This window comes from Balaenoptera borealis, assembly GCF_965194805.1.
Source record: "Balaenoptera borealis genome assembly, chromosome: 7".
Lineage (NCBI taxonomy): Eukaryota > Metazoa > Chordata > Mammalia > Artiodactyla > Balaenopteridae > Balaenoptera > Balaenoptera borealis.
In genome coordinates this window covers 27,146,122-27,166,061 of record NC_138864.1, presented here as the reverse complement: position 1 = coordinate 27,166,061, position 19,940 = coordinate 27,146,122, and the positions used below count along the sequence as shown (strand labels likewise).

Sequence of the window (19,940 nt, the reverse complement as noted above, 5' to 3'; positions counted from 1 at the left end):
TTGATCAACACAGTGGTGTGCAGAAGCAACTACTTAGTTCATATTTTAACAATTTGCCTTAGGAACTAGTTTCTAGGAACACAGTGGATTTCAGGAGAGGGGACTCTTGTGTGTTCTCCACATTAAAATAGCTCTAGTTGTTTAATACATTTTTACCATCTAAGAATCCTCTTTGTAGTTTTGATGGAAATTTTTTTAGCAAATTTCACATTACACACACACACACACACACACACACACATGCACAGACACATACACATACACACACATACACAATGGAACTACAGTAATACACCTTTCCAAAAAAGGTAAGAGCATCCCCAGATAAACTCATCTAAGAGTCAATAGTTTTGGCTCTTACCTACCATGATATGTTCAAGGGAAACCACTGAATGGCCATATTTTTGGCATCAGAAGTGATAAACGATATAACTGAAAGGACACAATACTGGGAAAATGAGTTTAATATGTTTTCCTACAAATGCCAAATGCCATACTCATCCAGTTGAATTTAAATCAAATGTAAAAGGATATATGAAAATACGGATAATCTGGAGACAATTATCTCCACATAGGCTATAACCTACATTTTATATAGATTACATATTTATATACAAATTAGCCTCATTGCTATAAATACCTGTGGTAATGAATGGTGCTGCCCAGCTGAGCCAATGATTCAGTGAGGCATGAAGTACCCACACCACCTTCGCTACATACTGAACAAGGAGAATGAAATGTACTGTTTTCATTTTCTAATCATAAATGTATATCACTTTTTTCTTTCAGAATGCTCATAAAAAAATATACTGATGGAGCTGAATTGCAGTTAAAAACTATGACTACACCCATCTCTGTGATTCATTTCTCACTCTCATGATATATTTGGAAATTGTTCCTTTAGGATTTCCAGAATCTTGTCGACCACTCTGCTCTTAAACTTGCCATTTCTACAGAGTACTTCTTAGTGGAGTTTTAAAGTGTTGTGTTTTCTCACCACTGTGTTCCTTAAAGAGAGCTGAAACTTACATTTTGAAAGCAAAATGAAACACACACATTAATTGTATTTTAAAATTTGGCAAAGCACATCAAGTTACTTTTACTCAGGTAATTAATTGAGTTAGATTTTAAGCGCATAGTCATTTGTGTACCTGTAATAATTTTTTCTGCAAGTGAAAATTCTCCATTCATTTCAAAATGATGCATAAGAGTCATTTGTGACAATGGTAACTCAAACTTTGTCTTTCTAACCAACAGAGTTTAAGTGCCAAGAGAGCAGTTCAACTGTAATCACCAGTGTTCTCTGATTTTTGCTAAAGGTGCTTTGAGATGAAAAAATCTCCCAGATTTTCTTCACAGGAAATGCTAAGTAGTAAGAGAAGTTTGATATTTTGAACAGAACGCTTGTCATTCTTAACTCCTTCCATTTTTTCACACTCGTACACCTTAGTCACCAAATCTTTCAAACTATCTATGAATCTATTTACTTCTCTCCATTTTTGCTACCACCATCTTAGTCCAGGCCACTAACACATCTGAAATACTTCCACAAGTGGCCTCCTTGCATGACATCAGGTCTACTTCCAAACCAGTCTCCAAACCACAGCACTGTGGTCCCTTTAAAATACCTATCAGATAAAATTCCAGCAACTCCGTATTGGCCTCAGTATAAAATCCAAGCACCCAAACATAAAGCTTAGCTTCAAAGTCTCATTGTCAGCTACTGACTACCACATACTTACTTTCAAAAAAATAACATTCTGCTTGTGGGACCTGCGTGCATCACGGTGTCTAGTGTCCGTGTCTTTTCTTACGTATCATTCATGTCTAGAATGCATTGCGTGTGCGCACGCGCACACACACTTCTTTAGAACAAAAGGTAGATGCCACCAATACCAGGATCTAGCTTTAATTTCTTGAATCACTAGGAATTTTTTTTAAAAGATTTCACTGCCAAGGCCACATTCTACATCAATTAAGTCTGGGTAGGATCCATGCATCAGTATTTTTTAAAGCTACCCAGGCAATTCCACCATGCAGCCAAGGCTGAAAGTCACTGCAATAGGGTTTCAGCTGTTTTTCCTAAGAACAATCCATCTTCTGAATTCATCCCTCATACTCCACTGCCACGTTAATCAGAACTTCTGTTTGTTCCCACCCAAACTGTATTACTAAGGGCATTGTCAAGTGCTTTGTGGAAAACCGAGGCCTCAATTATTTGGTCATTATCTTATTAATCTGCTAGATTCTTTCAAAATAACACACGCTAATCCTAAATTATATGAGATTTTTCTACATTCAGCAAAATATCCATAGAAATTAAATATTTTTTCTTTCAATGCAAACTATGTGGATATCTACTAAATGTTAATTGTAGACATAATATAGTCTGTCCCAGCCATTAAATGACTTCTGGAATGGAGCCTTAAAGTCAAGTTGTTTTACGTGTAAAGTACGTTCTTTCATACATATGTGAATGTGGGTTAATACATTTTCTACTCCTTTTCATAGAATCCAAATACCCCAGAAGATGACAGTTAACATGAAAGATCCCAAAACAATATCCACATCACATTTTAAATTATTCAGTTCACTTACAAACTCAGTATTCCCAAAACAGGCAGATTTATTTCTCATACTGATTTTTCTTTTTGGATAATAATGAACATATCACACAATAGCAAAACGTTTTTCCAAATCTTCCTGTGCGTATGGAGCCTGCTATACAAGGAGTCAGGACCCCTAAATGTCAGCCCTACTTCAACGCAGCCCGTGACCTTGGGCAACGCTTTGAGTTTCCCAGGCCTCAGTTCTTTAAACACTATGTAAAATGAGGACACGGCTACGGGCTAGAACTCCTCAGAATGTTGTAAAACATCAAGGGGAAAGGCATGTGCGTTTCTTGCAGGAGACAGAGGCACAATCAAGATGAAACTGAGGAGAATTTCATAAAGGTCTATTTACAAAGGTGTATGCAGCAGAAAGAAACCAACAAGGGATGATAAAAAGGGCTAACTAAAATAGGAAGGAGTTACTCCCCCAAGCTCTAGGGGAACAACGGTGGGGGAATGGGAGAGCTGTTTCTAGAACCAGGCGAGAGCTCTGTCTGGGGAAGAAAGGCTCCAGGTGCAGCCATGGGTGGAGGAACACAGCCATTGCCACACCATAACTTAACAGGGAGGAAACAGGGAATAAACACCCCGATCTCTCTTTCCTCTCCTCCTCTGATCATCTATCTGCTGGCAACTTCCCCTGACCAAACCCAACCCAAATTCAGAAGGGAGTCCCAGTGATGTCCTCTGTAGAGGTGTAGAGCAGGATGAAGAGAAGGAATGATATGAAGAAGCAATTGGAGGATAATGGCCACAAAGTGAAAGCTCTTTCAACCTAACAGGTGTTCAGTAAATTGTTTTTAAAATATTAAATAAAAACACAATATCACAGTGAAGCTATCATTCTATATGACACTATAACAGTGGACACATGTCATTATACATTTGACAAATTCAATGTATAACAATACCAGTGAACCCCAATGTAAACTATCAACTTTACTTAATAATAATGTATGAGTATTGACTCACCAGTTGTAACAAATGTACCACACTAATGTAAGCTGTTAAAAACAGGGGTAACTGGTGGGCAGTAAGGGGCTTAGGGGAATTCTCTGTATTTTTTCTCAATAATTTGTAAACCTAGGATGCTCCAAAAAAATTAAGTCCATTAATTTTTTAAAAAGTGTCCTTTTCATTACCTACATCCATTGAAAATGTCCCATGATCCCCACAAATTCCACCATGCCACTGCACCCAAGAAAATGAGGTGAAAAAGATATAACCTCCCTATGACATTGAGTTATGAGAGGTTAATTCCCAAGATTGGAGATGCAGAAATACATCTGGGAAACCTCCAACCACAAAGAGTTAATTGTGCCTTCCTTTTCTAAAATCTCCATTTGCCTACTCCTTGTTCTGTTAATTCAGAAAGACAAAATTCTCCTTTGCTTCTCAGTGAAAGCTCTTAATAATGTATTCCATATGATCATTGTTGTTGTAATGATTAATTTTTCACCTAAAGCTAAGGCTTTGTTTTTATAATAGTTTAAATATGAAAGTTCTTTGCCCTTTGAAGAGACTGAAGATACAGTTTGGAAATGTTTTCATAGTGTGATAATTACCATAGATATCTCCTGATGATAATTCTTCACTAAGGTGAAAGAGAAAATAAAATATGTTTTGGGTCAAAAAAAAAAAACCTTGACACACTGAAATACATTCAGTTTGGAACCTGACATCAGATTTTTTTTTTTAATCTAGTTTATTTCAGTATGATTTACCATAGTCTTATAGTAGGTCCTCTGAAATGCAGGTAACATACCATAATAATGAAATTCTACACATTATACAATGAATATAAAGGTTCTGGTGTTTTATATTTTTTGATGTATGACAAACAGGACCATAGGTATTTGTGAAATCCTGTTAGCGTTCTCTTAATAAAAGAGAGTTTATAACTTAAGCACAAAATTATAGTTGCTATTTAACAGTAGAGTAGAAAAAAATCAAGTAGCAAAAAACTATGTTTAAAAACAAAAACAAAAACACTAACCTCAGTGTTCCAAAGTAGATACTAGATAAATGACAACAGAATTTAGAGAGGATTCTTGATGCCGCTGGCTATAGGAACACGTGTGGTCGAAAAGAATACGTAGCCAGCTGTCCCTTCTCTAGAGCACAGAGTAGAACTGTCCTTCCCCTCTTCACAATAGTCCCCCGATTAAACCCAAACACCCTGCATCCCTGCCTCAGAGGAGGGCTCAAACCAACAGGGTCTTCCAGTAGGCTTGGCTTTTGTCCTCCAGGGTTATAGGCACTAGAGAGCACAGAATCCCCATTCTTCAAGATGCTGTGGTCTAGCAATGACAGCTGAGCTGCTGGGGGGCCTCAGAGATGAGCCTAAAAATGAAGGCAGCTCATACAGTTTACAACTTTGATGATACGACTAACTTATTAGTCACAGAGCAGCATCTCAAACATCTTTCCCTGCCTCCTTTTTTGTTCACTCGTGCATAAATGCAAACTTTGTTAGGACATAAATGCCCATCTTTCTGGTCTTATCTGCACTGTTTGTAATGCACACTCCAGCCCTGGGAAGGCTGAGGAACAGACTATCACATGGAGATACAGAGTGCTTTCTGGTTTGCAGAGGCAGCTGTTGTTTGCACTGTCTGATGCCTTTCACACGCTTTTTTCTCATCCATATCTGTGCAGAGACTTTTCTTGAAAACCTTACCCCAAACATGGAGCTGGTGTGTCTAGCCCTGTGACTTCCCAGAAATCCATAGGATATTAAATCTTCTACAGGATTTTAAAACAGAAAAGCTGCGACTTCAACTATCGAAAAAAAGGAGAGGGGGGGCTCTTCTTTTCTTGATATAATTAATAATATTTTAAAGAATATTTCAAAAGCTCAATCCAGGATTCACCCCTTTGGCCAAAGGGAGGCTGTAATTACAGTTGAGCCCCCTAAAAATTACTTCCAGAGTCCCTTATCATCGAAGGAAGCACATTTTTTGGCCAGGGATGCATATGTTGTCAAATTAAGATGAACAACATCTTAGTAGGTAATGGGTTCAGCAACTACTTCACAATTTGTTCTTGGCAAGATCACCAAGGGTTCTGAGGCTCTGTAACATCCTGGAAAAACATTTAGGGAAAGAATGCAGGATGCAGCAGGAAAACAGATTACAGCTCCCCCAAGTGAAGAGAAGAATGTTTCTTCCCATGTAGCCAATATTTGTATTTGTTCCTGTAGATCTTGAGAAATAATGAAACGAGTTCCAGTGGCAGTTTTAAAATATATCTATAACTTTATTTTCCCTGGTGAGGGAAGAGAAAAAGAAGGAGGAAAAATTAATCTGTACATAAAACTGTGTACGTAAGAAAGTAAGGAAAAAATACATGTATCTGCTGCATAATTCCTCTTTGATGTCTTATAACTAAATTATAAAGATAACAACCAGCAACAACACACACTATTTAAAATAGTAGAATAGGCTAAGAGGGAAAACATAATTGGGTTAATATATACAAATACATGGGCATGTGTGTGCACATACACACGCACAGGTTATCCTCAAAATCTCAGTGAGGTTTTGAGTTTTAATAACTTGAGAAGTACAAGTGCTACAAACTTACAAAACAATACCATTTCAAGACAATTTTTTTTTACTTTTTATTTTGTATTAGAGTATAGCCAATGAACAATGTTGTGATAGTTTCAGGTGCACAGCAAAGCGACTCAGCCATCCATACACATGTATCCATTCTCCCCCAAACTCCCCTCCCATCCAGGCTGCCACATAACACTGAGCAGAGTTCCCTGTGCTATAGAGTAGGACCCTGTTGGTCATCTATTTTAAATATAGCAGTGTGTACAAGTCAATTCCAAACTCGCTAACCATCCCTTCCCTGCACCCATCCCTCCGGTAACCATATATTCATTCTCTTAGTCTGTTTCTGTTTGGTAAATAAGTTCATTTGTATCATTTCTTTTTAGATTCAGCATATAAGTGATATCATACAATATTTCTCTTTCTCTGTCAAGACAATTTTTTTTAACATCTTTATTGGAGTATAACTGTTTTACAATGTTGTGTTAGTTTCTGCTGTATAACAAAGTGAATCAGCTATACGTATACATATATCCCCATATCTCCTCCCTCTTGCGTCTCCTTCCCACCCTCCCTATCCCACCCCTCTAGGTGGTCACAAAGCACCAAGCTGATCTCCCTGTGCTATGCAGCTGCTTCCCACTAGCTATCTATTTGACATTTGGTAGTGTGTATATGTCAATGCCACTCACTTCGTCCCAGCTTACCCTCTCCCTTCCCTGTGTCCTCAAGTCCATTTTCTACGTCTGTGTCTTTATTCCTAGGTTCATCAGAACCATTATTTCTTTTTAGATTCCATATATATGTGTTAGCAGAGGTATTTGTTTTTCTCTTTCTGACTTACTTCACTCTGTATGACAGACTCTAGGTCCATCCACCTTATTACAAATAACTCAGTTTCGTTTCTTTTTATGGCTGAGTAATATTCCATTGTATATATGCGCCACATCTTCTTTATCCATTCATCTGTCGATGGACACCTAGGTTGCTTCCATGTGGCTATTGTAAATAGAGCTGCAATGAACATTGTGGTACATGACTCTTTTTGAATTATGGTTTTCTCAGGGTATATGTCCAGTAGTGGGATTGCTGGGTTATATTGCAGTTCTATTTTTAGGTTTTTAAGGAACCTCCATACTGTTCTCCATAGTGGCTGTATCAGTTTACATTCCCACTAACAGTGCAAGAGGGTTTCCTTTTCTCCACACCCTCTGCAGCATTTATTGTTTGTAGATTTTTTTGATGATGGCCATTCTGACCAGTGTGAGGTGATACCTCATTGTAGTTTTGATCTGCGTTTCTCTAATGATTAGTGATGTTGAGCACCCTTTCATGTGTTTGTTGGCAATCTGTATATCTTCTTTGGAGATATGTCTACTGCCCATTTTTGGATTGGGTTGTTTGTTTTTTTTGTTATGGAGCTGCATGAGCTGCTTGTATATTTTGGAGATTAATCCTTTGTCAGTTGCTTCATTTGCAAATATTTTCTCCCATTCTGCGGGTTGTCTTTTCATCTTGTTTGTAGTTTCCTTTGCTTTGCAAAAGCTTTTAAGTTTCATTAGATCACATTTGTTTATTTTTGTTTTTATTTCCATTTCTTTAGGAGGTGGGTCAAAAAGGATCTTGCTGTGATTTATGTCATAAAGTGTTCTGCCTATGTTTTCCTCTAAGAGTTTTATAGTGTCCGGCCTTACATTTAGGTCTTTAATCCATTTTGAGTTTATTTTTGTGTGTGGTGTTAGGGAGTGTTCTAATTTCATTCTTTTACATGTAGCTGTCCAGTTTTCCCAGCACCACTTATTGAAGAGGCTGTCTTTTCTCCATTGTATACTCTTGCCTCCTTTATCAAAGATAAGGTGAACATATGTGCATGGGTTTATAAGACAATTTTTAAGTTTCTTTTATACTAATTTAGCTCTGTGAATGCTGAATAATATATTTTTAATTTTAACTTTTTGTTTCAGTCAGCATGTACCATCATCTGTATATGTAAACAGAGCAAAGATGAGAATACACACAGCAACAAGTCCTGAGGCTACAGTCGAGTTTTAAAACTTCTTTCTTCCGGTATCCACTTCTTGTTCCTTGTCTCTCAGCCAGCATTTCTGGGCTGGTTTTGTTCTTTACCTGGTTGGGTGACCTAAATATGACTTCTGAATTGTTAGTAGTAGTAAAGCAGCAGCAGCAATAACCGCGGTAATAAAGGGAAGGCCCCAGCATATACAACAGCAAACGCATTTCCCTTTGATAATCAAGACCAATCATCCAGACATTAAACTTCTGCTTTGCCCTTTAGGTCAGGGTTGTGAGGAGTTCAAATTGGTTCAGTGGAATTCTCAGCTTCCACTTGGATAGAACCATTTTTGTGAGGACTAAACCGATAGATCCAGCCAAGATCAAAGTTATAGGAATGGGAAGCAAAATTCTTAGTGAATGAATCATTGAGGTAACATGGGAAGAGGCTACCCACCCTCTCACATCCTTAAGCCCATGTCCTGGTTATTGTAGAAACAGAATTATGTATTCGTTGCTGTTGCTGTCAGTTGCTACCAGAATATATACTGCATCTTGTCAGATGACACCTCAGAGCTGCAAGTTCTTATTCACATACTTGCACTTTTTCTTCAGTGGATCAGTGTACCATTCCATCAGAACAGTAGCTTCTGGATGATGTAGTACACGGTAAGACCAGTAAGTCTCACGGATATGAGTCACTGCTTTTGCTGTAAGATGAGCTCTTTGGTCAGAAGCCATATTATGTGGGATACCAATATAGGGAATAAGGTATTCAATAAATACACAGGTGGTGATGCTGGCAGAGGCTTTGTGGGGGAGGAAATACAATTCATAGCCAAAGTCAGTATATTTTTTAAAGAAAAACATTTCTTTCCTTCCAGGATGGCAGGGGTCCAATATAATCCTTCTGCCACTGAGTGGCTCACTAGTCCTACTAGGAAATGATGCTATATTGGGGTATGAGATTTGCTTTCTGCTGTTGTTTGGTGAACCATTCAGCTGTGGCCTTTGTCATATGTGTTTTGTGGGAAAAAAATCTTGTGTTGTTTAGATTCCATCCTAATTCTGGTGATTTGATTCCTGAGTCCAATAACCAAGCACTGGAATGACTAAGAAAAGAGAGAAACTAATCTCCACAGAGTGGGTTGTATCCAAATATTACGGAGGGCCTTCTCTGGCATGCTCTCAACAGCATTCACATACTCTTTGCCTAGCTCTCCATACCACCAAGCCTCCCATCTTATGCCCTTCAAGTCTGTGATTATCCAGCTTTTCCATTAGTCTCTGCTCGTGTACTGGTATCCATCTGTACCCCTGACCATTATCCCTTTAAAGTAAAGTTAAAAATACAGTGCACGTCTTAAAGTTCTGTCCACTGAGAGGGCTTTTTTCCTCAGTCTTTCTATGACACTCTTAAACAGTGCTGGAAGAAAGTGGCAGTTCATTTCAAACTGGTGGCAGCCTATCAATCATCCAGAGCTATCTCTAAACCAAACCTGAAATTTTATCTGCTTCAGGCAACTGGTCAGAGGGAAATCCTGACCATGAGTCCACACGTTACAGTCAAAGGAAAAGTGACAATGAAGCAGGAGAACACACTTGTTCTGGGAGCCTGAGTCACCAGCTTACACATCCTACTTGTGTTCCCATGGCTTGCTGGAACACGATTTCTTATATATCACTTGCACTTGATGATAGAGTGGTACTGAGCATGCTCTTCTTTATGGTTGAGATCAGAGAACATCCAGTTTGTGATGGGAAACTTAGGTAGCATGATCAATTTATATCCTATAGTGAGTCATTCTACCACTATCAGGGTTGGAAAGCAAGCCAGCGACTATTTCTTAAAAAGAGAACAGCTAACTATGAAGGACAGTACTTTTTAAAAAATCCTAGGGATATATGCTATCACATACCTATCGGGGCTTGCCAGTGGCGCTACATAGTAAACCTGTCTTCCACAGATATCATGGGCACTCATGGAATTTGCTGGTTCATAAATTCCAAATAGCAAAGCAGCATGCGCTTCAGTCCAAAACAACAAGAGCACTTTCTCTTCTTTTGGCCGCTATTAAAAATTAGCAGCTTTAGGTGTTACTTGTTAAGTGGATTAGAACATCCTGAAAGGTGATATATGTTGCCTCCAGAACCAAAGGTTCCACCAAGAACTATGACTCTTCTTATGGTGGTAGTAGAAGGCACAGTAACATTTTAAAATTCTGGATGGGATACTTTGACATGCCTATTGGACCCCTAGAAAAATCAATCAAGTTCCCTGAATTTCCATGAGGATTTTGTGCACCCTCTGGTACATATATGTCTTAATAAGGCAATTGGCATGATGTCACTAATATAGTGGACAAATGTAATATCCTGTGTGATATTACGCAGGATAATATCACACAGGATATGTGTAATATCCTCTCTATAATGACAGAGAGCAAAAGAATTGATATAGCCCTGAGGTAGGATAATGAAGACATACTGCTAAATAGCTGTATACTAGATACTAGGGGCTGAATTGATTTACTCTAATAAAGGTAGTACAGCTGGAACAGCAATTGAAATTAGAGTCACCACCTGATGAATTTTATGAAAATTAACTGGTATTCTGCAAGATCCATATATCTTCTGCATACAACAGATAGGTGAGTTAAATGAGAATGTGATTTTAAACATTTATCTTGTATCTTTCAAGTATTTGGTGGTGGCAATAAGTTCTGCAATTACCCATGATTTGGCATGAATTTTCACTTTCTGTTTTGGTAAGAGGAGCATTTCCTCAGGTTCTAATTTTCCCATCCTACTATAGTGGTCCTCTTCTACAGGTCAGAAAGCCAATGTGGGGACTCTGTCAGTCGCTATGTCTATTCCAACTAATAATATTCTGGAATAATAAGCACAGGGTGTCAGAGGACATTGGCTAAAACTCTGTTTATTGCCTGATCACAGTAAGACCAAACTCTGACTGAGGCATTTTGAAGCCTCGTGCATTAGTGGCTGTTTGGGACCAAGGTCCAAAGAGATTTTAGAACTCTGGGCCATCCCCATTACTCAGTGTACGGTCACTCCGGCACATGGCCTCAGGTCACTCCATGGAAGACTGAAAGGAATGTTTACAGTATACACTTGTGGCAATTTTGTTGGGATCTTCCTCAAGGGAAAGTGCCTCCTCTTTATTCAAAAGCTTCTGGGTCTGTGAACTGGATCAAACTGGGGATGTGAGTGAGTTATGACTCTTCATTGTAGTGACTCATTTCAGATCTCTGACTACTAAAGCTTGGGTTTTTAATCAAACATCCAGATCAAGTAGACATTATAAGAATCAAGTAAAATTTTAGTAGGCTGCTCAACTATCAAAACCTAGACTCTCGCAGTCAAGTTTCACTGCTCCACCCTCTACCCTTTGCCGTAATGGCACCTCCGTGTCTCTGGCTTCTGCCATTCACTCTTTAAAACTGGGGAGTACATTTCAGTGGCACCATCTCCCACAGTCTTCCCCAGCCTGCAATGAACAGCTACCACCATGCTTTCTGCTGGTGCTACTTTCATGAGCATTGCTCAAAGCTTTGGGTGCAGGGAGTATTCTCTAAACTCTCTTCAGGGATACAGTAAGGGCATAGATGTGAGAGTTTCCCATGATTAATATTCTCTGACATTCTTATTTCCTTAAGCTTTTAGATACATTAGTCAACGTTATACTAGGGAAGTCCTGGCACCTCATACTTATCTAATTTAGATCATTAATATGTTCAGGTTTAAGTCAACAGACTGAGTAAATTGTTGGAAGTCACTCCCAGCTGTTTGTGGTAACACAGTTACTCCAGAATGTCTTGTAAGGGCGCCCATTGAGTAAACTAGCTTTATGTATTTTTTTTTAATTGTTATTGTTATTGCTTTGTTTTGCCCTGCTATAATTCCTTTAGAATCATTTTTACCAACATTCTTCCCAGTTTTCTGTGAATATAAATTTGGAAATTATTGCTTTTGTTTTAGTGTGTGTGTGTGCCATCTCCTCCTGGATTAGAGTTTGTAATCATCCCCAACATCCTGTGCGCAGCCTCTGATTACATGTCTGGGAGCAATGAGAGGTGTGGGGATAGGTTCTGAACAGAACTGGCATTGCCTTACCAGGGGACGCTTCACCGAGATAATTTAGAATCAACAGGCAAAGCGAGGCTAACATCCCCATATAGGGGAAGATAAGCTGCTTCTGATGGAAAGCAAGGATTAGTGGAAGTAAGCAGTTTAAACTCCTCAAATTCACTGGAATCCATTGGAAAGTTCTTATTCCAGTTCTTAAAGTTCTACTCCTTCCTAATCAATACTCCAACTTTTACATAAGAGGCAAAGCATTGATAAAAATTCCATTTGCCTTGTAAATCTGTAACTCACAAGACCAAATCTTACTTCTGGTTCTGAATTTATAGCTCTGTATCTATTAACTTACTGAAAAATATATTTTTAAGAGTAGTCATAAAAGGATTTTGCCCCTCTGATTGTGCCATAAGCTTGTCTTTAATAGACACTATTTCCTACGCGCCTTTTCTTTGGACTACCTATTTTTGTTTTCCACTGATGATGAAGTCATATGGCCTTACAATGACTAATCCCAGATTCCCATATGTGAGAGTCTGTTTTCTGGATCCATGTTTTTATATATTGTATCAGACAGAGTTTGGTCAGGAAAACAGAAAACATACTAAGTATTATAAGCAGGAAGACGTTTAATATAGGGAATTAGAAACTTACAAAACATTTGAATATCTGGGTTGGGGAAGATAGCAAAGATCTGTTAGATTCAAGAAATCATGAAGTGAGGAATTGCAAGAAACAACTGTTTATTTCCTCAGCTGCCTTCAGCATTAAAGCGGGTGATCAAACAGAAAACACTCAGAAAATACTGGAAAAAATTCTCCATCTGTTTTTTTATAAAACTACAAACCTATTTGCTGCTGTTCCTTCAGTAATGGTGCTTCCTTCCCTTCTTCCTGTTAGGAGATGATTCTCCATGGGTTTCTAGCATCTCTGCATATCTTGCAAGTAAAGGCACTGACTGACTCCATTCCAGACTATCTTTTCAGAGAGGTTTATGTAGCAAGTAGCCTTAGAAGACTGAGATAGTGTCTCCCTCCAGGGCACAGGCCAGATAGGATTACTGGTCTACACTCACAGTTCCTCTCCTGTAACCCACTCCATTGTGTGTGCAGGTATCGCCCAGCCCTCTTTTCATTGCCCTGTGGGATTTCTGTCTGGCAGAACCAATGCAAATGCTGATTCTCTGACTTCTTCTGTAGCTCTAAATAATAAAGTCCTTCATCTCTGACCCAGGAGTTCGATGTCCTCTACCAGCTTCTATAAAACAAAGGCAGACTAATTCAACTTGCAAGTAGTATAAAATTTCACACCTCCCAGTTCTTGACACCAAATTTCATATCTCAGAGGAGGACCTTTGTTTTCTACAAAGCAGAAAAAAAGCACAAAAACAGGAGAAGATAGATAAATGTTGCCCAACACCTCAAAAAAATCATCCAACAGCTTTTAAAAAAATACGGATATAAAAAATATTTCAGGTTTTGGTTTTCGGTTCATTTTTTTCCTACCTCATTAATTTTATCTTTTGTTTTTATGAAATCCTTACTTATATATTCTCATTCACAGCGTCTCATTTATATAGTCATTGAACGATTGAATTCTTACTCTCTGCTAGACTTTGAGTTTAAAATTATGAGCAAAAATATGCATTGTCTCTATTCCATTGGCATTTTTCTTTATTGTTTTTTCCTAACTCCTTAAGTTGAATGTTTCATATATTTTAAAACTAACTATGGCTCAAGTTACATTCCATATTTATTTGAAGTATCCTTATTTTCATGAATTTCTTAGTTATGTGTCTTCTATAATTTGATTTCTTCTTCTAAGCAACAGTTTTTAGGAAAGTGTTTTTGTGATTCTCCTTTTAAATCTTAAGTGTGAAAGGTATTTGCACAAAGTGCCTGTCATGCTAAATGTAAAAGAGTAGAGAGCAGATTCTCTAAAAATAACTGAAATTTTTTTGAGTTTGAGTAAAAAAGCATTGGTTCAAAGCATAGTACACATCAAAATATACAACGCTTCAAGAACGGATATTTGTTAGACATTTTTTCTTGCCCTAGAGGTGTAGAATGTCTTATTTCCTTTCTCCCAGCATTCTTCAGATTTTAAATTCATACAAACTTTCTAATGGACCATTTAGCAGCATAAACAGAAGGTTGAACATTTTCATATTATTTAATTAAGAAATGCTACTTCTAATACTATACTATAAAGAAATAATTGTGCAGTTGGCAAAGATATATATTCAGGAGAATGGCCACTGTAGAGTTATCAGTGAAAAATTAAGAACAACTCTAAAAATGCCCATTAACAGGTACTTGAGTAAAAGCTGATAAACCTACATATCGAAATTCTATGTATCATTGAGAATGAAGATAAATGTGTATTAACAGGGAATGGTATAGTATTCATGGTAGAGGACTGAGTTATGTGAAAGCAGATTTAGTTCCAATATCCAATTAAAAATATATACATATATTATAGTTAAGTATACATACGAAGTATGAAGGCTTTACACCAAAATGGTATTAATTATTTTTCTGAGTGTTTTGATTATAGGTAATTTTTCCTCTTTTAGTTTATTTTCTAGTTTTTTCTAAAGGATATATACTATTTGTGCAATATAAGCAATATTAACAACAAAACTCCTGCCTTTTTCTGTGTTTTCAATGTATATAGGAAGTTTCCAACTGTTACAGATGCAGAGGTAGTTAAAAGAGATAGAGTGTATGGATTAGAAATGCTGATAAAAACCTGTAGATGCTTCATTAGATGAAGAATTTATTTTAAAAACAACAACAACAACACTTGGTCCAAACAACCCACAAGATCACAGGCAAGATTTTTCATGACCTACTGTTTGTTTAAGTAATCTGAAATTCCTTGAGGGTGCTAAAGCAATCGTATTAAAGAACACTTTACTTTTAACTTAGTTACTGCTAGATTTTAATGACAGGGGTGGAGGGAGTTGGGTCATGGCACTTCTCAGTACCGAGCTTGGGGAGGAGAGTTGCACAATTTGGGAAATAGAATATGCGTCTTCTCTGCTTTCTTTTACATGAGTTGATTAAGAAAATAATCTGAAAAGGGTTCCATTGCTAAGTGAATGCTGCTAACCTAGGATATACAGTGTAAAAATGGCATGGACGTTGCTCTTCCTGAAGGGTGGATTTCCTGTTTTCAGAAAACTTAGGAATGATTCCAAAGTCTCCTTTGTAAATGAGAATGCCTAATTGTCTGGGCTTTTACCTTTGTACTTTCATCTTCCTAAAGCATCATTTCCTTGAATCTTGGTCTTGATTCCTGCTGGGGCAAATTCCCCTGGCATCAGTCCATATATCAGAGACATTATAAACTTTCACATGGATTCAACATTCTCTACATACTTCCTTAATTGGATCATTGTCATTTTCTCTGTATACTTTGGATACTGGCAAACTGCCTTTGATTTTCTTTGTAATTACATGTCCCTCTGCCACCCATCCGTATACTAGTTTGTGTTGTAGTTAAATTAATCACAGAACTCTATCACCAAGATATCCCTCAATATCATTACCATCACACAATCTTTTATTGGCTTAGAAACTATTCTTGGCTGCTGCTAAAAAAGAAAAAAGAAAAAAAAAACCTTAATCTCTTTACATTCTGTTTCTCCTTTATGGAGAGAATAATTGAATTAATTTTACAACATAAGTTCAGAAGTAAAAAGTTACATGGTACATCTCTTTTGCAGCTGAAACCAGTAATCAACCAAATACAAGACAACAGAGTATGTAATAGCAATTATATTTCTTAAAGTCAGAAACTTCTTATTTCTGAAACAGAAACTAGAGCCTTCCCACAGTCTCTCCTACTTAACTTTTCAACAATAAAATGATTTCTTCTAAGAAGTCCTGTGGAATCTCTTTCTTTAGTTTTTCTATACAGATGGTTACCTTTGTCAAAGAAAAACCAGAGTCTGATAGTAAAGTAATTAAAAAAAAACAAACAAACAGATTTTACTTAGGAACTATTGCAATAGAAGAAAAGAGACCTCAATATAGAACTGGGCTCAATTCTGAATACAACAAGGAAATGTGGGAATTTATAGCCCAAGAACAGATGGAAGGGTGGGGATGGAAACTTATTAAGAGGAAACAGGAGGGGTAAGGGGATTCTGGTTAAACTCACCTAACAGGATTCTTGCTGAAATCAGCAGGCTAGGGTAATCAGACATCAGATATCGAGGGTGATCAGGTACCAAGGGTGGGGGATTTTGGCTAAAATTGGGCCATTGGGCAACATGCCCAAGAATGGGGCTAGTCTGGCTCAGAAGAACCGGACTAAAGTTTGGTAAAGGAGAGAATCCTTGTCAGTCTCTCCTCCCGTTCAAGGAAAGAAGAATGTCTCTTCTAATGTAGGTCCATTTCTCATTTGGTAGCATTTTGTTCAGTAAGGACCAACTGAAGCATCTGTTGGAACTTGGTAGTAGAGGATATTTGCTGGATGGTGCTAGCAGTCAGGCATTTAATGAAAGCAATTTCTATGAAAATAAAAGAAAAACAAAGATTAATAGTTGGAAACCCAGTTTCTGAGTCCAGAGCAGAGTCAGCTGAGATTTCTAGATGCTGGACTCGAAGACAGCAGTGGCCATCCAAGGGATCTCCTGGTTTACAGTTTGAACGTCTTTGGTGACGGCGTTGGGTGTTCGGGTGAACTTTCTGAGTTGCCCCTATAGCAGCAGGCGTGAAGGTTGCTCATATATGATCTGTTGTGATTTATTTGAAGTTTATATCAAGCCCTTCAGTTTCAGCTTCCAGATTTCAGGAAAGAAGGCAGGAAAAGGGCAATTTTTGTTCTCGGTGCTGACAAGTGATTATAGTGGATGAAGAATGAGAAACGTTAATTTGGAGAGTTATCGCCAGATAATCAGAGGAAACTAGGAGTATCGAGAACCCAGAGACAAAGGAAGAAACTGGTCTAAAAGCTTGAGTGGAAACACTGAGCATGTGTGTGGGGTTTTTGAACTTTAAAGTATGACTGTGTAGATGAACCACAAGTGTTAGAGTCTTTAGTTCTTTCCTTTTGAGCTGGTCAGATTCCCCAGAATGCTCTCTTCCATCTCCTGCTTGGTGGGTAAAGGTCTGGCTGTAAGAATTCTGGGACTTCAGTAGAAAAAGAAGACTGGGGGTTTCAACCCAGCCTACAACATGCATCTGGTCACTGCATCTCCTACTTTCTGTGTGATACCAACATTTTCATTCATGCCACTTGATCCCCATTCCAAAGACCCTCAATCTTACCTTTTCCAGGACATGAATCCTTTGTCTTCTGTCCAGAGAGATAGCAGGGAAGAGGAACTAGAGTTCCAACTACTTTGCAGTTTCCCCCAATTTTCCTCATTTTAGCTTCTCTCCCTTCACTTCTATTTCCAGAGGCACATGGTGTGACCTATTCCTGACTTTTTGGATGATTCTCTGCTTTAAATGAGGGGGCTTCTCAGGTCTCAGATCACTGCTGCCTTAGGATTCCTCTTTTTCAGGTCTGCTCAGCCAGTTACCACAGGTCCATCTGTTTTCCAGCTTGCAAAATGCATTGCTGTTAGCTTTGCAAATGTCATGAATTGCTAGGACTGTAAGTCTTAGTTCCTTTTTCCCAGTTAAACTGCTGAAGATCTGCATATTCCCCTGAGATCCTCTTTCGGTCACTTGAGAATATACTCCTAGGAGTATATCCCTGAGCTACCCAATTTGTATGCAGCACACCATGGGCTGCCACAAAAGAGCTGTGGGTGTGTCACAAAATCCTTTCGGATCACTGAAACCCTTTCTCTCTGAGTTCCTCAGACAATGGTCCAGGCAGAGCCAGCCAGAAAGTGTGCCCAAGGTCCCTGTGAGCAGTGAACACATGAAACATCCAGCACTTACTGTTCTATAATAAGGAAGGGAATCCTCTATCACCTGAACATCTATATCAGCAGCCACTGTAGATGTGGGTCCACTGAGCTGCTGCATATTGTATGTCTGAGGTGCGCAAAAGAGCACGGTACGCAGACCAAAGTCAGGGCTAGGATCTAAAACTGTCTTTACATGCATTCTGTTCCTCTTGCAATCCAGGTGCATTTTTAGAGGCATCTAAGCTAGCGGCTGGGTCACAGCCCTAGCAACATATGTATATTCTGCAAATGAAAGATTCACCATTATTTTGAAATTATTGATTTGAAAGAGTTTGAATGGATTTGAAATCTATTACAGTTATTATAAGACATTTTATCATTAAATTATTAATGAAGGAAAGAATATCTTTAACGGCTTTACACATAATTTCAATAGTTTCAAATGTTTAGTTTTAAAATGTGTTTAAATGATATTTCATATATCTGTATGAACAAAGGTTTTCCTTGATGGTGACTATCAAGAATTTGAAATGATCATCATTAATAGGTCTTGATCAGGAGCAGTGTATAGCCCTTTCAAGCGTAAAGTGAAATCTTTTAAAGTATTTTTTAAACAGATATGAGCTCAAGTTTCTTGTTTAAAGTTTTCAGTGAACGTTATTTGCATGTTTCATATACCTTCAGTATCTAAATTTACCCCCCAAATTTTGTACTTCATTTCCTTTCATATAAAAACTGTACTTAAGTAATAACTGTAAATGGAAAGTAACCTTGAAAAATTGTATAAAATTTTCAAATTGTTTAATTAAAAATAAATAAATAAATAAATGTTTTTTAAAAGAGAGTGAAAAGACCACTCACATAATGAGAGAAAATATCTGCAACCTCACGAGGGGCTCTTATCCAAAATATATAAAGAAATCTTACAACTCGATAATAAAAAAATACAGAGAACCCAATTTTAAAATGGGCAAAGAATCTGAATAGACATTTCTCCAAAGAAGATATACAAATAGCCAATTAGCACATGAAGAAAAAAAAAAAAACTGTACTTAATTTTCACTAAGCTCCATGGGGAATCACTTAACTCCCTTCAATTTATCTGTCTTAGACTGGATCCCTGGAAATATATTCTGAGACAGAGAATTTAAGGCAGATTATTTACTGGAAAAGGCCTTCAGGAGACACACCTGTAAGGAATTAAGGGCTGAGGCAACACAGGACAGAGGCAGAAGCTGACCGACCTCACGTTTACAGCTGAGGCCTCAGCTGATCCCACTTGGAGATCTGGTGTTGTGATGACCTTTCACAGTTGTCTCAAATTGATGCAAGGGGCTGGGCCTATATATTCTCACATCAGCCATTCATTACACCTGCTCAGAGGGCATATAACGTTGAGTGAGATACACTGTGAGAAGCTGGAATTTCATTTCCTATCGGCTTGGAGATGGGTAAGTCAGCCCTGGGCAGGGCACTACAGAATTTACTGCACTGAGAGCTCAGGAAGCCCTGCTGAGTTATTGCTGAGTTATCACAGAAACTGACTTTATTTCTTTAACTTCCTTGGGCTTTTACTGAGCAACATTCATTTGGATTATTTACATTGGGCCTACCTTTTCTGAATACTCTGTACCTCCTGAGATTTCATCAGCGTTGCGGATGATAGTAGTAAGTGCTATAAAAGGGAAGGGGGAAGGGGAAGCTGGGACGAAGTGAGAGGGTGGCATGGACTTATATACACTACTAAATGTAAAATAGATAGCTAGTGGGAAGCAGCTGCAT

The 19,940-nt window shown here is 38.0% G+C and overlaps 1 pseudogene across 1 annotated transcript in view; it reads left to right on the top strand.

The window, feature by feature from the left end:
* Positions 1-7,195: 7,195 nt before the first annotated feature.
* Positions 7,196-19,940, top strand: part of LOC309632148 (cullin-1 pseudogene) — a 67,025-nt pseudogene continuing 54,280 nt past the window's right edge. The window contains exon 1 of the transcript XR_014249533.1: positions 7,196-10,836. The product of XR_014249533.1 is annotated as a cullin-1 pseudogene (transcript). The remainder of the gene's footprint in view (positions 10,837-19,940) is intronic.